The sequence below is a fragment of the Pinus tabuliformis genome, chromosome 9 (genome assembly GCF_031772625.1).
Source record: "Pinus tabuliformis cultivar Carrire ecotype Pingquan chromosome 9, CPIR1, whole genome shotgun sequence".
NCBI lineage: Eukaryota > Viridiplantae > Streptophyta > Pinopsida > Pinales > Pinaceae > Pinus > Pinus tabuliformis.
The window spans coordinates 1,291,641,828-1,291,665,563 of record NC_142307.1 but is presented as its reverse complement, the minus strand read 5'-3'; positions in this window follow the sequence as shown (position 1 = coordinate 1,291,665,563).

Sequence of the window (23,736 nt, the reverse complement as noted above, 5' to 3'; positions counted from 1 at the left end):
AGTGAAGCAGATGCAAACCTTTATCATATTTTGGTAGAAGGCAAATTGTTGATCATTGTTTTATATGTTGATGACATGATCTTTACTAGTGATGAGCAGATGCACTCCTTCCTTGGATTGGAAGTATGGCAAGGTGATGGGAAATTGTTTGTCTCTCATGGAATGTATGCCAACAAGATGCTTCAGAGGTTCCACATGGACATGTGCAGACCCATGGAGACTCCTCTAATGACAAACTAGAGGAAAGAGGATGCCACTTCAAGTAAGGAAGTGGATGTGATTATTTACCGGCAGTTGGTGGGTTCACTCATGTATCTTGTGGACACACAACCAGACATGTGTTTTGCAGTAAACCAGCTGAGCCAATCTATGTTTAGGCCAACCAAACTATTTTGGAGGGAAACTAAGCATGTTCTTTAGTAACTTAGATGCACTACCCAATCTGGACTTTGGTACAGATAGACAGAGGGAGTGAAGTTGTGTGGCTTCACCGATGCAGATTAGGTGAGAATTCCATCATACTAGAAAATTACATCAAGTGAAATTTTCAGTGTTGGTTCCAAAATGGTTTCTTGGTATAGGGGGAAGCAAATATTTGTGGCACTTAGCTCAGTAAAAGTATAATACATGGCTACAAGTCAACAACATGTAAGGTGATCTAGATGAGAAAGATATGTGTTGGCTTGTTTGGCTAAATGATGGATCCTATTGTGATTTACTATGATAAATAACGTTGCATCAAACTCTCTGAGAAACCTATTTTCATGATTGATCCAAGAATATTGTTATATGGTATCACCATCTAAGGGATTATGTGCAGAGGCAGATTATGTTGTTGCAATACATTCTGACAGAGGAACAAGATGTTGATATTTTGATAAAGGTCTTGTCAAGAGGGAGTTTGAGTTCCACAGGTGCAGGAAATGGATGGTTGATAATCTCTTTCTTGCTGAGAGGGAGCATCGAAAATGCAGTAAGAAAATCTCAGTTTGACTTTGCCTTGGTCAAACTAGAGAAAATTTGAATTCCTATTTCAACAGAAATATTGGAGGCAGTTAACTGAGGTGACATGGCACTTGTCACTCATTTAACTCAGCTAATTTAGGTTGGTGAATTTTGTCTTCAGTTTAGTATGTTTGATTGCTAATTTGTAGCAATTTTTTTAAGTTAGTTTGATTTATTATCAATTTAAATCATTATAGTTGTCAGAAGAACTAGTGGAGGTCAAGTTGTGGAAGTGTAACTTCAACCACACTCAGTGGTCAACAAGTTAACTTATCAAATGGCCCAAAATAATTGTTGCATGAAGATAATTCAAGTTACCCAATTGATATGGATATTCCAAGGTAGTGTACTATCAGTTGTAGCATATTCCAATGTGTACAGGTGGTGCATGTAGTTAGAGGAAGGACCTAAGCCAATTTCACAATTCCGTAGTGGGAAATTCCTAAACAATAGGGGCCTATTTCTCAAGCAAACAGCACAAGGCAATAGGAGGTTGGAGGTCTTGAAAATTGGCTAAGTGTTGGCCAGAGTCGGTCAGTCAAGCAAAGGGATAGACAATACACTTGTGGGGTGTGCTCAGGCTTGAGAAAGCATATGTATTTCATCTCTATTCTCTGATTAATGCAATATAAATAGTAAGGGGTTTTGAGCAGATGCTTTCCCCTAGATAAATATTTATGCATGTGTGATGTTTCATTTTACATGTCTATGATTATTTGTCTAGATGGGGAATTAACTTCGATAGATTAGTAGAGTATCATCAAGTCTGGTGATTTATTAAATTTCATGAGCAGTATTGAATCTACACATTAATTTCAATAGGGCTTATTCTTACTTTCGTCTACATCTTAACCTTTTTAACATCAAAGGGATATTCCACTTGAATTGATGCTTCTCCTTATTCACAATTCTCCCCCTTTTTCTTTTCTGTCCAATTGAATTTCACCATTCAGTTCATTTTTACCAACTAATTCATAACCAACAAAATTTCCATTTCATCATCCCTCTCTTGCAACTCACTATCAAAAGTTACAATCTTCTTAATGTATCCCAAGGTGTTATAATTTCACATACTTAGTTGTTACTAATGAAATGTTAGACATGTTACTGCCATAGAGGAGTTTTTCTTTCTTCTAATCTTATTGTAGACATATACCTGTTTGGAGACGTGATTACGTTTGTTATCAATCTTCCTTAATCATTTTTTTCCTATTTCACATACATTGGAATTGACTTGTGAAATCATACCCTTGATCAACCATTTGACCTACACTTAGTAATTTTTTCTCTATACCTTGAACCGATAAAACATTATGAGTTTTTTTCTTTCTGTTATAACATCATTTACACTCTTGTAGACTTGATGCTCTTGTATGGCTTTGGGTAGGCTTTTCCCGTGCAGACTTGATCCTTTATTAAAAAACAATATTTCAAATTCGATACGTGAATATTCCCATTCAAAAGAGTGTACATACGTGGGTTCTTTAACTGAATACCCGCATATACCTTTTTAAATATGAAAAAATAAAATATTATGCTATTTTTTGGACAAGGTTCACAAATTTTACCAAGATCCCACCTATTGGAGCTTGTATCACAACTGAATTAACTAATTTAGATGGTATATATACACACCTTAGGTAGGCCTAAAGGACATAAGAGAAGGGCTATCGAAATTATACCCATTTTTCAACCAGATCAAGTCTTATTTTCCCATATCTCCTGCACTCCCAGTCTTTATGGAAACCCTTATTTCCTCTGCATAAATGTTCATTATCTTTATAGCATCTCCTTGCATTTTTTAGAGAGGTTTTCATCATGGCTTGGGCTAGACAAATCCACAGGAAGGCTTCGTCGATGCTTTATCTTGGATCAGGTTTTACCTTTCCTGTACCTATTGTTGATTATTAATAAAGAGGCTCATGTCCTGTTCCTAATATGTTATTATCTCATGAATAGAAATTTCCATGTTTATATGTGACGATCTAACATATATTTTATGTATGCACATTCAATTATATATCATGTATATGCTTCTCTAAATTGATTTATAGGCCTGCTTGACTCTAAAGGAAGCAAAGGGTTTAGACCTATGGGAGCATCATAAAATGTAGGACCTCTAGGTAATTTTCCAAGTCCACCTTTAATAATTCACATGTTTGGCATATTTTCTTGACTGCTTCTTGTTGATTTTCTTGTTCTTCTGTGTTGAGGTTGTCAACCCTTACCTTAGGGAACTTTTCCCGCCAACACTTTCCATCATCAAGATTGATTATGCATTTTTAACCTATCCTTCCTAAACCATTATTTCCAAGGATGACACTACCACCTTTTACCTCCTTTAGGCAACAAAAAATATTCTATCTCATGTTATATGAATTGAACATCCACTGTATATACAATATTGGCTATCTTTGTTTTAAACACATAGAGATAGACCACATTCTACCTGCTCCACTTGCTTCATTCTCCATACCTTTGTTCTTTGATTTATATTCTTCATAATATATTCTTCTCTACTTTGACACTAAGGCCTAAATCTGCTACTTCTACAATAATGAGATTTGTGCCCAAAATTATTTCATTGAAACATTCAATATGATATAATAAGGGATCAAATTAATTGTAATTTCTGACATTATTCTCATTAAAACTTATAGGATTACTGCTCACACAACCATTCCTTACGATAATATATGATCCCCTAACCCTATTTATCATATTTTCATTTCTTATATATGGTTTACAATATATTTCCTTATGACAAAAATTATTACATGAGAAGCAATAGCCATAAAATATATTCCGATACCTAGAAGTAAAATCCCTTCATGGGGAAATTGTACTTTTGAATCTGTTGTAACATGTATTTTGTGTTTTGTTCCATTCATTGTTTCATTCAAAAATCACTTGAAAAATATTTTGAAAAAAAGATAAGGCAAGTATATTGGAATCAAAATATAAAAGAAATGAAGAAATATATCGGATTTACAAAGGAAACAAGCGTTGAAGCATTAACACTGGACCTAAAATATATATGTTGCGTTTAAAAGTTCAGTGGGTCCGCAATGATTATGGACGGTTGGTTTTGCTGACAAGAGCCAATTGCGATTTGCGATTGGGTTCCGGACCCGATACTATATATGCCATATTTTATAATTACAGTGGGTCCGAAACAACACAGAATGCTTATATTATATGTATATGACCCTGCCGATTGTGATCTGCGATAAGGGCCTGGCCCGAATATATATATATATATATATATATATATATCTATATATATATATAGATATATATATATATATATATATATATATATATATATATATATATATCTATCTATATATATATATATATATATATATATTTATATTTAATATCCGGTGGGTCCGAAAATCATTTATGCAGGTTTCTTTTCCGATTGCGATGAGCGATGGGGATTCCGGACCCGATAAGTTTATGTGATATACTTTATAATTCAACACGTTCATCTTATTGCAGGTTGTAAAGATTTCTTTTGATATTCATATATTTTTTTTGTTTACATTCTTTTATATGAATTTCTATTATAAAGGATTATAATAAAAAGTCCGGATCCGATAGTGATATATATTATGTTATATAAGTCCAGCAGATCCGCAAGGCATATGAAAAATCAGATTTCAAGTTATAAGGCAGGTTTTCAGGCGGAGCAAAAATGGTAAATGGTTTTATTGGAGCTCACCCAATCCCACTCAGCATTCAACACGTAGTAGTTGGGTGGAGAGAGGAAACTGCCCATTTCGGGCGGGTATTCTCTGGGCTTATGTTCCACCCGAAATATTTGTAGACTGTCTGATCTGCTAAGCGCAGATCTACGGTGGGGATCTATCGCGGGAAAGGTATGCCTCGATAATTGTGCAGAGCCCGTATTAAAAGCGGAAAAGCATGTTTATTGGCATATTTCTATTATAAAAGGTATATAATAGAAATAGTGCAAATATGAAGGATTTATGCATATGAGGCTTAAGAGGTGCGTAAAGTTAAGTTTTGTAGTGATATATCATTTGAAAGGGCCAATTGCGATTTGCGGCGGAAGTCAACGGAGCGTTGTACGAGCAGATTTGACAGATTTATAAAGCAGAATTAACTCTTTTGAGTTCCGTATTAATCAAAGTTTCGCGTTAATTTCACTGTGTAAAGTGGAAAATCAGGGTTAGAGCCAAAGCTGAAGAGGAAGACAATCTGGTATGTTTCTTTGCATTTTGGCCAATCAGAATGCCCATGTAAGCCTAGGATTATAAAAACTAAACGCGTTTCATTATGGCTAAAATGAATTAAGCATCATTAGGGCATTTACAGAGGAATTTGGCAGCGGATCAACAGAGCAAGCCAGCAGTTATCATCCCCTTTTGAATTCAGTTATGTTCTTGTTATTTCATGTTCTTTGAGGTGTCTTTTACCCTCTATAAAATTTTGTAATAGTTTTTACTTTATATAGTTAGAAAAGAAGTTAGATAGTTTGGGAAGTTTCAAAAATCAACAACTATTCCACAATGTATAAAAAGAGGAAAATTTACTAAGAAAGGGTTTGAATTTTGGAGAACCTGGAGACTAGGCCACTGTATTCCTGATATCATTGTTGATTAATGAAAGAATATGAATTTTCCATGAGTTCTTGCATATAATTTTGTAAGCTTCTCTGTCATGTGTCATGTTATGTTTTCTTCTTTTCAAGTATAGTAATGAAGTTTCAAGTCTTTGTTTGCTTATGTAAATAAAGTTAAACTTGCTTAAAAGAGTGTTCCTATACTTGAAGTCCTCACTTCCTTTCTAAGTTATAGATAATAGTTTCTGTGAAATACCAGCATATTATCTATGATTCAGTTCTCATCATCATAGTTCCTCTAAGTTACAGATAGTAGTTTATGTGAAAGATCATAATATTATCTTTAACTTCTCCATCAAACTTTCTTCATTCATCATTTATATCTAGCAACAAATGGCATTCTGAGATGTTCTGGTCATACAAGTACTAAGGGTTAAAGATGAAGTTTCCAAGTCCTTCATCTAAGTGACAAATAAGTGACAGTAAATAATATTTATTAATTTCTTAAGCACAATTTCCCTACATCCAGGAAATTGGTTTCTTAATGAACAACATTAATTGGCGCCATTGCCAAGGAGAGAATATAAGAAGATTTTTCACTGGGTTTCAATATTTTCCTCTGGTTGTTCAGTGAGGAGGAAATATTTGGTTGTTTTGAATCAAATAAATAACTCTGGTTTCAAGAAGGCCACATACAATATCAAACACTTCACAAAAGAAAGTTCAAGCTTTTTCAGATCCTGAAAGGCTATTTTCTAAGAGGGTTGGAAGGTCTAAGATTCCAATTACACCAATTCCTACATTGTCTGCATCAGGCAGCAATTCACTTGAACATTCATCTAATAAAGAGTCATCTTTTTCATCATCTTCATTTCAGGAACCTAGCTATCAAGACCAATATTTTGAGTCTGTTAATTTTCATTTACCTGCTGTAATTTTCAACCTCAACCAATAACCACATTACCTCCTTTGCACATTCCATTTACCTCTCAATCAAGTTCCACATCTATTGGTAATAAAAGTTCAGTAAACATGGCAGCACCTGCATTCTTAGTGAATAGGTATACACCTCTTCAACTACCACAATATTTCAATCAAATGCCACAAGATTACCTTAAATCTCTTCCATGTTTTTCAGGAGAAGATGAAAAAACAGCAGAGAATCATGTAGTAGTATTTTGTGATTTTGCAGAAAGCCTAAATGTTGAAAATTTAGATGATGTTCTAAGACTTTTTGTTCAGTCCCTGGATGGAGAAGAAAGGAAATGGTTCAAACGACTTCCCAATAATACCATTCCTTCTTGGGAAGATATGGAACGTGTGTTTATTCAAAGATGGGGAGAAAAAAGAGACCATGGATATTCATTAACAGAGTTTAATTCCATAAAGAATAAGTCTAATGAAATTGTGGCCGAATTTGTCAGAAAATTTAACAAATTGTATAATAGTCTCCGAGCAGACATTAAGCCTCCTCCTGCTGGTGCAAAAATAACTTTTGCAGGGGCTTTTGAATAAAATTTTGGATTCACATTAAGGGAAAGAAGAGCTCCAACCCTTGATCAAATCCAAACATATGCTTTAGAGATAGAAGCGAATCTGGTGGCTATAGGAAAAGCACTAGAAACACATCCAACCCAGACAAGGGAAAGGCAAATATTGAATCCTCTCAAAGTCAATCATTGGAGGATATGTGTAATGTAATTAAAACTATGTCAGATAAGTTAAATAGGTTAGAGTTAGAGAATAAGAAATCTCAGAGACAAACACAATATAATAATAACTTTAATCCCCAATTCATAAGACAACCTTTGCAAATATTGCAAAAGGAAAGAAAAGATCAAAATAAAATTCAAGCACGATTATATATAGAAGCAAATCCTAGTGAAGAACAACCTGAAGATCAAATTTCTACATTATATGCAGTTGATGAAGATGAACTCGACATTGAAGGAGAAGAGTATGTGTATGATGAAGCAGATGCTATTCATGATGAAAATGAAATTGATGAATATTGGAAACAATTCTCTGATTTTATGCAGGTTGAACTACATAAGAAATATGACCTAAGATCTAGGAAGAGATCAAGAAATAAAGAAAATGAAAGTGAGCAGCAAGTTTCAACTTCCTCACCAAAGGCGACTCCATAAGAATCTCAGCCTGCAAAACAAGTAAATAAAGGAAAGCAGTAGCAAAATGCAAATGGAAAGACACAGATACTTCAAGGTGAGTCTTCTCAAGATCAAACTGGAAAAATTCCTTTGGAGAAACTTGTTTCAACTCCTCAAATGATTCCAGTCATGAAGAAAGGTGAAGATGAGAATGAAAAGACTACTAAACAGGGTCACTTGTTTAGTCTTACCAAGGAGTTGGAAAAGGTAAGAATACAAGTTCCCCTTACAGAATTGGAAAAAACACCTACTTATCAAAAGGAGATTGTTGAGTTTATTAATTTAAAAGAAAATGAGAGTGACACTGTAAATCTACAGGAAGATAAAACAGTAGTAGTTTTTGGTCCACATGTAGAGGAAGTAGATTCTTCAATACCTCCTTTTTATATTCCCCTATTGGTTCATGATTTCCACCTACAAAATTTTATGTTTGATTCGGGAGCTTCACATAATCTTATGCCTCTGCCAGTGATGAAGCAAACTAAATCTACAAGTGACCAAACCTTACAGGGATTTGTATTATTTTGATTCAAACAAGGTCAAGTGTCTGGGGGTTATTAAGGATCTGGTAGTGTCACTAGCCCAAATTCTAGCTAGAAGCTTGGTCATGGATGTTGTAGTAGCAGATATTCCTGCTAGATTTGGAATGCTTCTATCTAGGTCCTGGGGGGCTAAATTGGGAGGTGTTTTGAAACTAGATTTTACATATGTTGTCATACCGATTTTTTGTGGGGAGGAGAGGAGATTGTACAAAGAAACTAGGTTTGTAAATGTAGGTTTTAACGCTGTACAAAAATTACTTGCATACGAATTCTAAAACACATAAAATAAACAATGCGAGATCATAACACATAAAACACATCTACATAGAGATTTTCCCCTGGATCCCAAAACTGGGACTACCAGCTTGATTTTTTCATTATTTTCCTTTCAATGTTACAATACATATTTATACATGTCGAAGCATCCAATACCATGGACCAAAAACCATCGCGTCCAAAAAATATGTGTGAAAATCATGCACACAACCATAGGTGGGTCCGCCCAACCTAACATAGGGTCCAAAACCAAAATTTTCTGGGGCACTTCCCCAGACCCCATAAAATGGGGTTACGGGTAGCCCTCAAACCCCCTGTGACCCCCCCCCCCTCTAACCCCCAGTTAACTATGTGGGCTAGTCATGGAAAGAATAAACACAACCCAACATTCTCCCACTTGTTGTTTTCTTTCCACAGGGGGCCACAAGAGCTCTTAGTCATTTATCCATCCCTGCAATTCCCATTGTTTCTCTACACCAACAAAACTTCTCAGAGCTCATAGATTTTGTCAATGCATTTGTAGTATTCTTCGAAGTGTCCACCTTTACTAGCAACACCTTTTTGGCTTCTATCATATCCCTCACAAAGTGATACTGAACATCAATGTGCTTTGTCTTTGAATGATATGTAGGGTTCTTTGCCAAGAAAATTGCACTTTGGCTATCATAGTCTATCCTTATAGCTTCCTGTACTAACCCCATACTTGAACACAATCTCTGCAACCAAATTGCTTCCTTGCTTGCATGAGTGGCTGCCATGTATTCTGCCTCTGTAGTTGATAGTACCACTACAGATTGTTTCTTACTCATCCAACTGACTGCACCTCCAAATAGGTTAAGCACATACCCACTTGTAGATCTTCTCTGATCCAAATCTCCAACCCAGTCTACATCAACAAAGCCATGGATATCTAGAACTCTATTCAATCCTGGTCTTCCTTGGTAGCACAGACCATAATCACTAGTGCCATGCGAATACCTGAAAACCCACTTCACTATTGTCCAATGCTCCTTCCCTGGTTTTGACATAAACCTGCTCAATACTCCCACTGCATGTGCAATGTCTGGTCTAGTATAGACCATTGCATACATTAGGCTACCAATTGTACTTGCATATGGAACACGGGACATATCCTCTTCCTCTTCTTGTGTCTTGGGACACTGTTCAGCAGATAACTTTACACCTACAGGAATAGGAACCTTCACCGGTTTACTATCTTGCATATTAAACCTCTGCAGTATTGTCTCGACATACTTCCCATGGTTTAACCAGAGCTTCCTCTTTGCCCGATTTCTTTTAATTTCCATGCCCAAAATATAGTTTGCAGCACCAAGATATTTCATGTCGAATTTGGAGGACAATTGGGTCTTCAAATCCTCGATAATTTCTTTGTCATTTCCAACCAACAACATATCATCCACATACAAGACTAGATAAATAACACTATCACCAATTAATTTAAAATACACACAGTGATTTGCTTTGCTTCTCATGAAGCCAAGTCCCTGTATAAATGTATCAAATTTCTGATACCGCATCCTTGGTGACTGTTTTAACCCATACAGAAACTTCTTTAACTTGCATACCAGTTCTTTCTTACCCTTCACTGCAAAGCCTTCAGGTTGTTTCATGTAGATTTCCTCTTCTAGATCCCCATGAAGAAATGATGTCTTCACATCCATCTGTTCTACCTCAAAATCAAAAGCAGCAGCAACAGATAAAAGTAATCTAATAGAAGTTACCTTGGCAATAGGAGAAAAAATATCACCAAAATCAATTCCCGGCACCTGGGAATAACCTTTTGCTACCAACCGAGCTTTGTATTTCTCCACTTTTCCTTCTACATTTGTCTTCTTTTTTAACACCCATTTGCTGCCAATGGGATTCCTTCCAGCCAGCAACTCCACCAGATCCCAAGCCTCATTTTTGTGCAAAGATGCCATTTCATCAACCATGGCCTCTTTCCAGAGTTTTCCATCCTCTGAATCCACTGCTCCTTCACATTTCTGGGATCATCATCAGTAACAGACAGCAAAATTTGAATAGAAAGTAGATGGATTATACCTTTCAAGCTGCCTTCTTTCTCGAACTGATCTTCTCACAGCTGTAGTTTGTGGCTCTTCATCTTCTGATTGCTCCTCTGCTATAGAGTCTGATTCTTCCTCCTTTTGCTCAAACTCTATCTTCTCAGGTTCCTTTGGTTGGACTTCATGTTTAATAACATCTTTCACCTCTCTGAACACCACATCTTGGTTGTACACAACCTTCCTTGTTACTGGGTTCCAAAGCTTATAACCCTTTAAACCATCCTTATACCCAATAAAGATGCACTTTTCAGATTTACTATCCAACTTGGTTCTTTTCTCCTTTGGAACATGTACATATGCATCACATCCAAATACCCTTATATGTGAAATAGAGGGTTTCTTATCAGTCCATACCTCTTGTGGAGTCTTATCCTCCAACGCTGATGAAGGTGACCTGTTGACCAGGTAACATGCAGTATCCACCACCTTTGCCCAGAATTCTTGTCCTAACCTGGCACCACTGAGCATGCTCCTTTCCCTTTCCATCAATGTCTTGTTCATTCTTTCTGCAACTCCATTTTGTTAAGGTGTATATGGAGTAGTCTTCTGCCTTGATATACTACACTTCTTATAGAATTCTTTAAATTCCTTTCTACAAAACTATCCACCATTATCTGTCCTCAACACCTTTATCTTCTTCTCTGTCTGGTTTTCCACCAGAGCCTTAAATTGTTTAAACCTGTCAAATACTTTAGATTTCTTCTTAAGGAAATATATCCATGTATTCCTTGAGAAGTCATCTATAAATGATACACAGTACATAGACTTACCCAGTGATGGAACCTTCACAGGTCCAAACATATCACGGTGCACAAGTTCTAATATCTATTTCGCCCTCTTACCACTAGAGGGGAAACTCACTCGATTCTGCTTCCCATATACACAATTTTCATAGAAATCAAAATCCAGAGAGCTATTACTCATACCTTCTACCATACCTTTACCATGAAGTATTCAAAGGCCCTTCTCTCCAATATGTCCAAGCCTTTGATGCCACAGCATGATCTTCTCTCCAGAGACCACTAGATTTTCTGCTCCACTTTCAGGGACCACAGAATTATTGCACCCATCAATAACAGTGCTACCTTGTAGCTTGTACAGAGTTCCAATCCGAATCCACGCATCAATACCAATGCTCCCCGAACCATTTTGCAGGTATCCTTCTCGAACACTGTTTTTACACCTGCATCATCCAGCTTGCTTACAGAAATCAGATTTCTAGCTAATGCAGGAATATGTAGAACACCTGGAAGCGTTCTAAACCTTCCACCTTGCAACTTCAACTTTACTTTTCTGCAACCAATGATTCTAGCCTTCCTGTCATCCCCCAAGAAGACATCACCACCATCATATTTCTCATACTTGCAAAACCACTCTCTGTGGGGAGTGAAGTGAAAGGATGCACCTGAGTCAATCAACCATGCCTCATGATCTACATGTGTACTTGAAGAAGCCAAGTACACATCCCCACATTCATCTGAGGTGGTTTTTGCCTCTGCAGAAGGAACCTCATCAGATCCCTTTCCTTTGTCAGGAGCTTTAGATTTACAATCCCTTTTGAAGTGGCCTTCCTTTCCGCATTTCCAGCACACCACCTTTACAGTTTTTCCTGGATATTTAGATCTCCCTCTAGATTTAGATCTCCCACTCGATGACTTATTTTTGTTTCTGTTCTGGGACCGTCCTCGTACAGACAAGGCATCACCATTCTGGCTCTCCATATTTTTCCTTCTCATCTTCTCCATCATCAAGGCTGAGACTATTTCATCAAACAGCAAGGCAGTTGCATTGCTACCTATTGCAATAACCAGACTATCCCATGAATTTGGTAGAGAACACAACATACTGATGCATTTATATTCATCTGAAATTTTAATATCAACAGATACTAACTGACTTACCACAGTATTAAATGCATTCAAATGCTCTGTCACTGTGTCTCCATCTTTCATCCTCAGGGTATACATTTTTTTCCACAAGAATAGTTTATTCACCAGATACTTAGATTGGTACAAAGTCCCTAACTTGTCCCATAAAACCTTCGCCATAGCTTCCCCTGATACATTCAGCAATACTGAATCTAAGACACACAATCATATTGTGCTCTTTGCCTTCTGATCAGACTTCTTCCATTCTTCATCGGAAACTCTCGTTGGTTTAGTACCCGGATCTACCACGATCCACTGATCTTTATCCACCAATAGATCCTCCATCTTGAGTTTCCACAACTCAAAACTCTGACCAATAAATTTCTCGATCTCTATATTTCCATTGCTTTCCATCTTCTTTCACCACCAGAATCGATCTCACAGATCTCCCACTAAACAGGGTCTACCACAGGCCCGAGCAAAACCCCTCAGCAACAAAGTCATCCCCTTGAAGCCAAAACAGCTCTGATACCAAATGTAGTTTTTAACCCCATACAGAAATTACCTGCATACGAATTCTAAAACACATAAAATAAACAATGTGAGAGCATAACACATAAAGCACATATATACAGGGATTTTCCACTGGATCCCAAAGCCGGGACTACCAGCTTGATTTTTTCATTATTTTCCTTTCAATGTTACAATACATATTTATACATGCCAAAGCATCCAATACCATGGACCGATAACCATTGCGTCCAAAACCATGGACCAAAAACCATTGCATCCAAAAAACATGTGCGAAAATCATGCCTAAAACCATAGGTGGGGCCGCCCAACCTAACATAGGGTCTAAAACAAAAATTTTCTGGGGCACTGCCCCGGACACCATAAAGTGAGTTTACGGGTACCCCTCAAATCCCTTGTGACCCCCCCCCTCTAACCCCCAGTTAAATACGTCGGCTAGTCGTGGAAAGAATATAACACAAACCAACAGTAAAGACAATTACAAAAAATGGAGCAAGCAATTCACCTGTATATAGTCAAGAGAAGGATGATTTTGCTTGTTTCACACTACATGATAATGCAGAGATGGCTGAAGATAATCAAAGTAGCTTACTTCATACAATGTAATTACAGAGCTGCAAACAGAAGAAGTGTGGAAATGTTTCTTTGACGGAGCTTATTCCAAGGAAGGAATAGGTGTTGGTTTTCTTCTAATTGCACCTGGAGGTAATATGTTTCCTTTTTCTTTCAAATTAGAGTTCAAGACAACTAAAAATGTGGTAGAATATGAGTCCTTGATTATTGCTCTACAAACAGCCAAACAAATGGGAGTCAAGTCAATTTTTCCTTTTGGAGATTCAGAGCTAATTATTAAGCAGATAAAAGATCACTAGCAAACAAAGCATCCTAGGCTCTGGGCATACAGAAATGAGGTATGGGATTTGATTGAAAACTTATTTGAAGCTTTTAACATTCAATTCATTCCAAGAGATGAGAATAGATTGGTAGATTCATTGGTTGTGGCTGCTAGCAATTTCAAGCCTCCTATTAATACAAGACTAAGATATGAGGTAGAAATGAGACACGGACCTTCTGTTCCTGATAATGTTAAGAACTGGAAAGTTTTTGAAGATGACCAGCAGATTAAGGAGTTTTTGACTATGGTTGAAGAGTTCCAGGGCATAGAAATTGATCAGGACGAAGAAGAGACAACAGAAATTGCAGGAGCCGGTGCTTTAAAAGATTCAATAACAAATCAGAAGATCTTTAAATTGAAATATAATATTCTGCCAAAGGGACTTGTTCCTCTTAAAAGGATTTTTAATTCCAATGATGTAGTTGTGGACTCAAGGAAAATCTCACAGACTGAACATATTCAGGATCATAACATTGGAACTCAAGAGAATCCCAGGTTAGTCAAATTATATGCTGGAGTTTCACCTAATTTTCAAGAAAGATATATTAAACTTTTCAAGAATTATTGTTGGGTAGCGGAACCCCCGCGTAATAGTTTTGGGGCTTAAAGCCCACATTTTTTGGTATTGTATTGTAAAATCTCCGTGAAATGCGCAGAGTGTGAACTGTAATGGGTCAAATCTAAGGGTAGTCCGCCCTAAAATATTGTAAATTAATCTAGAAAGTGTTGGCCTACCCATGTTCCGCGGACCATGGGAATGTATAAATAAGAGCAAGGCTCTAAGTGTAAAGGACACTTTTGTGGTAAGAAAGGAAGTAATATGAGCATCTAAAGGTGATAATAGATCTGAGTCTGTAAGTCCAAGTTTGGGTTGTGATAGGAGATAGAGGCTCCGCAGCTGTGTCCGTGGAGGCCTGGTAGAGTCTGTAGTTGTGTGCGCAGACCCCTGCAGTTGTATGCACAGGGTAGGAAATGGATTGTAACTGACAAAGGCATTAATAAAGATAAATTGATTTTGGAATATTGAGTATCTATTTCTATATTCTCGTTTATGCATATGTTCATGATTTATGATTACGCACGTATCTGTTTATGTTAAATGATAACTAAAAGTATGGTGCCTTCGTAAGTTAACACAAGATCTATAATAATATTAAGCACAGAAAAGGGTAAATTGCATTCATGCTTGTCTAAGATAGTCACTCTGAAAAGGCAGCTGTGCGAAAGTAACACGGCTCGTAGGATCAATCCGCGCAACCCCAGACCATATCAAGACATTCCCAGGGTACGGAAACCTAGTTCTAGCACCCTCCCATACTACGTCGGATGAGACTTCAGTCTGCACTCCGTGGACTATTACCGAAAGGGCTGGTAGTGTCGAGATTTGTTTGGTTAAACATTTCTGAACCTGGGTCAGGCCCCATTAAGCCAACAAATGGTTTCATTGCCGGGATCGGGATCTGCCTAAGGGATGTCTGATGTCGGAACACTGGAACCCTACGAAGAAAGAAACTGAAGATTGGTTGGATCAGAAGCTACACGAGTTCATAATACAAGAAAAAACTCTGCAGATATCCGAGAAGAGGTGGTTGGATCACTTCATATATACAAAAATCCACGAGGTCTTCTTCACAACCTTCTCTTCAGAACTATATGATTGGATCGTGAGGCCAACAAATAGCCAGGGAAGGTGCAAGCTTGATCAGCTAATAGTGTGGACTCCAGAGTTCATGCATAGGTTAGAGGCATCTGAAGATAAGATCACATGGACCGTAGATCATTGGATGGATCAGATAATAGGAGGGTTTATCACTAAATTTATGATAGACACGACTATCAGCTACAATGAAGCAGAACGACGTTTTCTCAAAGGACTGCGAGGTAAGTACATCAAGTCTCTGAATACCTGGATTAAGATGTTGTTATGTGAAAAATGGGTGATGCGCATACACTAATGAGCGGAACGACGCGAAGTGGAAGGATCTTCAAATGGATCAAAGGGTTAGGGAACAGTCCTTTAGTTTCACCACCGCGAGCAAGTGGGGAAGAGCGCGCTTGGGTTTCTCCAAGGAGTGCAGTCAGTTTGATCGTGTAGTGCATTCCGCAGTTATCATCTCCGCTAATGCCACCACTCCCATCACCTTCTTCACCTCCAACTTCGCCCACTCCGCCTCTACCAATACAACATTTTAGCATGGTGAGTGCGATCAAGTTTCCTGTATTCAGAGGAGTAGGAAACGAAGACCCAAATCAGTTTTGGTTCGTAGTAAGAGCAGTGTGGGAAGCACATAGGGTTATGGATGATAACATTAAGAAGGCAACATTGGTAAGTGCATTGCAAAATCGCGCACTGAATTGGTATATCAAGCACTTGAATGATCACCTGATTGTTGGAATACTAGAAATTCAGATAGCATTAAACAGAGAATTTAGCCGACCGAAATCGGAGACGCAATTGATTATCGGATTCAAGGAGATCGAGATGCTTCCAGGTGAAACCCCCTGGGATCTAGATCAAAGGCTGAAAAGTACAATCCGTGAAGCTAATATGACATTGATGGATGTGCAGCACCACGTGTGGTTTGTGGCATCTTTGACACCACACCTGAGGATGGCACTACCACAACAGAAGCTCTCAACCCAGGCAGAGGCATTGGAAATGGTGATGAGGCTGCACGAAACACCGATATAGGACCCGGGGTTGGGAGTCCAACAAATCCACGTGAAACTACAAAACCTATGCTTAGAGATCCAGAGTTTGAAGCAAGATAGGGTGTCTCGACCAGAGGCGCACGAAGAAGTGTGGTGTATAAAATGTAAAGGCTAGGGTCACGATAAGGATCATTGTCCTGTATTTGCAAACTATTTGGTAGGAGGGGGACTGATGCCACTGAGACTAGAGACACAAGTAGGGTCGAGTGTGACCACCTAACTCTGGTGCGTGATTTTTCAGGTGGGAGGAAAGAATGCAACAAACAACTATCACCTATTGTAGAAATATACCCAGACTCCGCAGCAACTGTACTATAATTTTTGTAGATCAGTGAGTCATGATGAGCGAACATGTCAGGGCTATGAACTAATGATGGATAGGACCCCAGCCTATCGAATGCAGACAGAAATGCGAGGCCTCGATCAAGCTGCAGCAATAGCGTGGGGTGGCTTCCAAGGGCGAGGTCAAGGTCGAGGAGGAATGGGGCCCAGAAGGGGCCGCGAACAACTAATTTGTTACAACTGCGGAGGACCTGGGCTCTACACTTGTGATTGTACTAAATCAGCGAGACTATCTTGCACGTACTATGAATAGTTTGATCATGAAATGATAGATTGTCCAACGCTGATCACACAAATGCGCGAAAAAGGGGTGCTGCAGCCCACTTTGACACAAAATATCCAAATGATGAGGTCTGAACCGCACGAAGAGGACCCCAACGTAAACATGATGCTCAGAAGTGGTATGACCATGGGGGAAGATAAGGGGAAGCAGCCTGAAGAGGATACCTGGGTACGTAAGGCTCTTGCAAAGGAACCTGAGTTTGACTTGGACCGTGCAAAAGAAACGTTTATGGAAGCTAAGAAGAGCTTCGCGGAGGTCTCTACTTCAGGTAGTAGGGATCAACCAGAGATGAGCCTGGATCCTTCTATGCTAACTACCTTTTTAGAGACATGTATGAAACTTCTGTGTGACAATAAGGCAGTTAAATGACTACAAGAGCTGATTGCTAGGTGCGCAGGGTCAGGGGAACCGCGCGTAGTTCGAAAAATGGGGAAGCATGCTCTGCGCACTGGACGGGAAATGTGGTTGACAGTGCAAATTGGAAAATATGAGATGGATCAGATAATCTTAGACCTGGGTTCGGATGTGAACGTATTACCAAAGCAGACTTGGGAATGCATGGGCGGGCCCGCATTACAATGGTCTCCTACTCAATTACGGATGGCGAACCAACAAAATATCTTGCCCATGGGAAGATTGGTAGGAGTAACATTGGATATCAATAGTGCAAGCACGCAGATAGATTTCGAGGTAATAGAGATTGTAGATGACAGTAACCCTTACCCGCATTACTAGGAATAGACTGGGCAATGGATATGAATGGAGTCATCAACCTAAAGAAGCGAAAAATGATTTTCGAGAAAAAGTACCTACGTGTGATAGTTCCGCTAGATCCCGCTGAAGGAGAACATTACACAGAACCCGTGTGCGATGATGGAAGCAATGAGGAGTTAGATTGTATCTACAAAATAACCGCACAAAACTAGGATTGGTTAAATCTGACTATAGATGGAAGGGTCTCATGGGAGCGCGCAAAGTCCTGCCTTTCGGAGTCAGATGAAGAAGATGAGCGATGGCACAATCGGTTGAGTGAAGTGACGACACTAAATTGTAATATGATGACCAGATCACTGCATTGCATAACCACCCAGGCTCGAGATCTACCAACATATGATGGACTGACAACAGTGGATGAATTCTTGAGCAAGTTTGAGAGTGTAGTACCAGAGCACCAGAGGTTCAATGCATTAAAGTGGGTGTTGTGCGCAACACCTGTGCATTAGTGGGGAACACATGAAGGAAATTTTCAAAATTGGCATGATTGCAGAAGGATGATGCAGCTAAGGTTTCGGAAGCCGGAGCTACAAATAACCGAGAAATATGATGGATGTGATAACCCACGCATACACCTCGCAAAATGGACCAAAGCCTATGGTGAAGAGCCCCAGCCTGAATGGGTACACTTATTTTATCATACCCTGGATGTCATCCCAAGAAACTGGTATACTGAGACAGAACTCTGACATGGTACAAGCAAATGGGATATCTTGCATGAAGGGTTTTTATTAATGTTCTTATTTGAAGACAAATGGATGGATACTGTTGATGATGCACTGCAAGTTGTGAAAGCCACCATCTTCAAAATACCACAAGAACCAGAAGAAATAGTTCAACCAGAATGGTCACATTAGTTAAGCCATGCCCTAGAATGTTACAACATGCAAGTGGAGGATGATGATGATGACCCCCAAAACATTAACATTCTGGAAACAGAAGGGAGTCACAAAATTTGAGGACCATCGATCGAGGACCCCAACATCACTGTGCCACTGAAAATGAAACAAGTGAACATTGGTACAAATGAGGAGCCGAAGTACGCAACCCTTGGGGACTATTGGGGTTATGCCACGGTGGATAAGGTCGTCTAGTTACTTCGCGAATATCAAGACTTATTCCCGACCAAAATAACAGAGTTTAAAGGAATCCTCGGTGACCTAGGGATGATGAAGATAACTCTAAAACCGAAAGCGAAGCCACTTAAGTAGCATCCTTACCGTTTGAAACTGAAGTATAAGGAAAAAGTCTGCGAAGAATTGGACAAAATTCTTGCAGCAGGAATTATTGAACCTGTGGAAGAGTCTGACTAGGTGAGTCCTATGATAATGCAGGAGAAAAAAAAGAAGGGCGAAATTCGAATCTACGTGGACCTTCGAAAACTGAATGATGCCTGCGTTCATGACCCATTCCCAATCCCTTTTACAGATGAAGTCCAAGAGAATGTTAGTGGACGGGAAGCGTACGCATTCACGGATGGGTTCTCGGGGTTCCATCAGATCAAGATCGCACTACAAGATAGGAGCAAGGCCACCTTCATGACCGAATGGGGATTTTTTCAGTACACTCTTATGCCCTTTGAGTTGAAGAAAGCACCAGCTATATTTTTGCACGTAGTAGTGGCCGCATTCAAGGAATTCATTCATAAGTTTCTGGAGGTTTATTTTGACGATTGGATTGTATTTGGGGTAGTCAAGAAACATGTAGTGAGATTACAGTTGATGCTAGATATGTGTCGACGACACCAAATTGTGCTGAATCTTAAGAAGTGTACATTCCTTATCCCTTTTGGAAACTTGCTCGGCCATGCAGTCTGCAAACAAGGCCTGATGGTGGACCCTGCGAAGATTATTGTCATACTCAATCTGCAAGCGCCACGCAATGTCAAACAACTTCGTACCACATTGGGACGCACTGGCTACTATCAAAAGTTTATTAAGGGCTATGCACAAACCACGGCACCAATCGAATAGTTGTTGAAAAAGTACGCTACATATTGTTGGAATGATGACTGTAAGAAAAGTCTGGAGATTCTCAAGGAAAAGATGGCATCCGCCCCTATTTTGGTTTTCCCAAAATGGGACATTAAATTTCATGTACATGTTGATGCGTCATGTATCGCGCTGGGCACTGTACTCATGCAGGAAGGGGCAGAAGGCATTAATCACCCGATCGCATTCGCAAGCCAACGATTGTCTAAAGCATAAAAGAAATGCTCCACTACTGAGTGTGAGGGTTTGGCGATGGTATACGCACTCCAGAAATACTGCCACTATCTACTTGGTGGGCACTTTAAAATGTATACCGATCACTCCACATTGAAATAACTAGTGAACAAGCCTGTGTTGGGGAGGCGCATTTGTAGATGGTTGTTACTATTTCAAGAATATGATTTCGAGGTCATCGTAAAGCCGAGATGCCTAAACGCAGGCCCAGATCACCTGTCCCGAATTGAGAACGGTGAGGAGTCAACAAATTTGGAGGAAGGACTACCTAATGCACAGCTCTATGCAGTGCGCATCACGAATGGCCACTTCAAGGATATAATCCACTTCTTAACCACAGGGACCACACCACAGGGATATTCAATTCAACAGAAGAAAGAATTGGTGGTACACGTGGCGAATTTTACTGTTATCGCGGGGCACCTCTACAAAATGGGAAATGACAAAATATTACGAAGATATGTACCTGAATTTGAACGAGGAAAAATCCTTGCAGAAGCACATGGGGGGTTGCAGGAGGACATTATGCAGGATGGGCGACAACACAGAAGATTCTTCGTGTCGGACTATGGTGGCCAACCCTACATCAAGACTCAAAAGTGTACTGTTGGTCCTCTGATGTATGTCAACGAAATGGGAAACCATCGCGAAGGGATGAGATGCCATTCAATCCACAGATGATGCTACAGTCATTCAAAATATGGGCCACAGACTTTGTGGGGCCTATCACCCCTCAAGGGAAGATGGGTGCACGCCATATCATCACTGTGACAGAGTATTTAACTAGATGGGTAGAAGCGAAGCCAGTTAAGGATTGCACAACCACTACAGCTGCGAAATTTTTATTTGACAACGTCTTAACGCAGTTTGGATGCCCAAAAATTCTAATGAGTGACCATGGAACACACTTCCTAAATGAAACTATCAATGCACTTACTGAAGAATTCCAAGTGTATCATCAGCAAAGCACATCGTACCATCCGCAAGTGAATGGGACCGTAGAAGCATTCAACAAAATTTTGGAGATTGTGTTGACCAAAGTATGTAATGCACAATGAACCGATTGGGATTTATGCATACCTGCCATGTTATGGGCATACAGAACCACGTGCAAAAAATTGATGGGGCAAACACCATTCAGGTTAGTCTACGGCACGGAAGTCGTCATGTCAATGGAATACATTGTACCCAGTTTGTGGATAGTAGTGATGGTAGGCATGGCCAACCGCGAATCCTTGGAAGAAAGACTCATACAACTGGAAGAACTAGAGGAAGAACTATTTCTGGTAGGCTTCCATTAGCAAGTACAGAAATAACACGAGAAAGTTTGGCACGATCGCCACATCAAGTTGCGCACATTCAAAGTCAACGATTTGGTATTACTGTATGATAGCAAGTTTTAGAAATTCCCTGGAAAACTCTGAATGCATTGGTTGGGACCATATGTAGTCAAAGAGGTCACAAATGGTGGCGCGGTCTAGCTCAGCAAGCTTAATGGAGAGCCCTTCCCAGGAAAAGTAAATGGCAGTCACCTGAAGCTCTACACGAGTGGGCCAGCTACCTGACTAACCGACCGAAGTATAGTCTCAGCACTTCAAGCAGTTGAAAGAAGGTGTGGGACTATAAACGAGTCTGCAAGAAAGCTTCACGGAAACAGGGTTCCGCGTAAGAAGCGTTTATTATAGGAATCGCAGTCGCGCATAAAGGGCTGCATTGTTCTGCCGAAAGGCAGGAAAGTGACCGTTGAGGTCATTATTCATGACAAGATGGTCAATCTGAGGCACCAAGGAGCGGACGGCAGGAATTTAAGACTTGAAGTCAGTACTGGACCTAAAACGATCTCCAGTTCATATCGCATTAATGAACCAGAAAAGGAGGGAATGGTCGAATTTCAATATTGGCCAGCTTATAAATCACAGCTGGTCATCCACCAAACAAACCATGGCACTATGAGACTTAATTTATTAAGTTACCTGATAGATATGGACTCGTCCAACTTCGATGCTTTGCAGGACCTTTGGGACAGCGTAATGCTGATGGCCGAAGTCATCGTGCCGAGCCCAACACCAGTGGTGAGAGACATACTGCCAGGTCCCATACAGATAACAGGACTGGTCCAGATATTGCCGCGAAACCTGTGGTCGGGTAAGCAATCTATGAAAGATAAGAACGAGATGGTGAATCTTGGGATAAAATATAGAAGTTCGTGGACAAGTGCACCCCTGGGCTGCATGCCTATGATGAAATTTGAAGATTGGGACCTCGCGGATAGCAACATCTCTCTCGCAAAAATGCAACACAAGCTTTAGTAGATATTGAGTATATGTGACCAGATATTGCAAACTTGTTGCACTTGCACAAAGAGTTCGTGGCTTGGCATCTCAACTAGAGCTAAAATCCTATGAGGAACCGCTTTGTGTTAACCGAGTAGAGCACAATGAGCATCATCGGTTATGCGAATTAGTAGGGGCAATGGAGCGGGAGCTTGAAGAAGTGTTGCAAGAAGCAAGGATGGAACAACAAAGCATATTACGTCACTCACAGGGATGGTGAACCACGAAGCCTTGGCAGCACGTCTCGCCGCACTGATGAGTGACTCAGGACGAGTCATGATGATTGTTTTGGGGGCCTATTGGGTAGCGGATCCCCCGCGTAATAGTTTTGGGGCTTAAAGCCCACATTTTTGGGTATTGTATTGTAAAAGATCAGCGAAATGGGTAGATCAGGAATTGTAATGGGTCAAGTCTAAGGGTAGTCCGCCCTAAAATATTGTAAATTAATCTAGAATGTGTCAGCCTACCCATGGTCTGCAGACCATGGGAATGTATAAATAAGAGCAAGGCTCTAAGTGTAAGATAGTTTTGTGGTAAGAAAGGAAGTAATATGGGTGTCTAAAGGTGATAATAGATCTAATTCTGTAAGTCCAAGTTTGGGTTGTAATAGGAGATAGAGGCTCGGTAGCTGTGTGCGCGGAGGCCTGGTAGAGTTTGCAACTGTGTGCGTGTACCCCTGCAGTTGTGTGCGCAGGGTAGGAAATGGATTGTAACTGACAAAGGCATTAATAAAGATAAGTTGATTTTGGAATATTAAGTATCTATTTCTATATTTTGGTTTATGCATCTGTTCATGATTTATGATTACACGTGTATCTGTTTATGTTAAATGATAACTGAAAGTACGGTGCCTTCGTAAGTTAACACAAGATCTATAATAATATTAAGCACAGAAAAAGGTAAATTGCATTCGCACTAGTCTAAGGTAGTCACTCTAAAAAGGCAGCTACACGGAAGTAACGCAATGTGTAGGATCGATCCGTGCAACCATAGACCATATCAAGACATCCCCAAGGTGCAGAAATCTGGTTCCAGCACCCTCCCATACTACCTCGGGTGAGACTTCGGTCCACACTCCGCGGACTGTTTCCGAAAGGGCTGGTA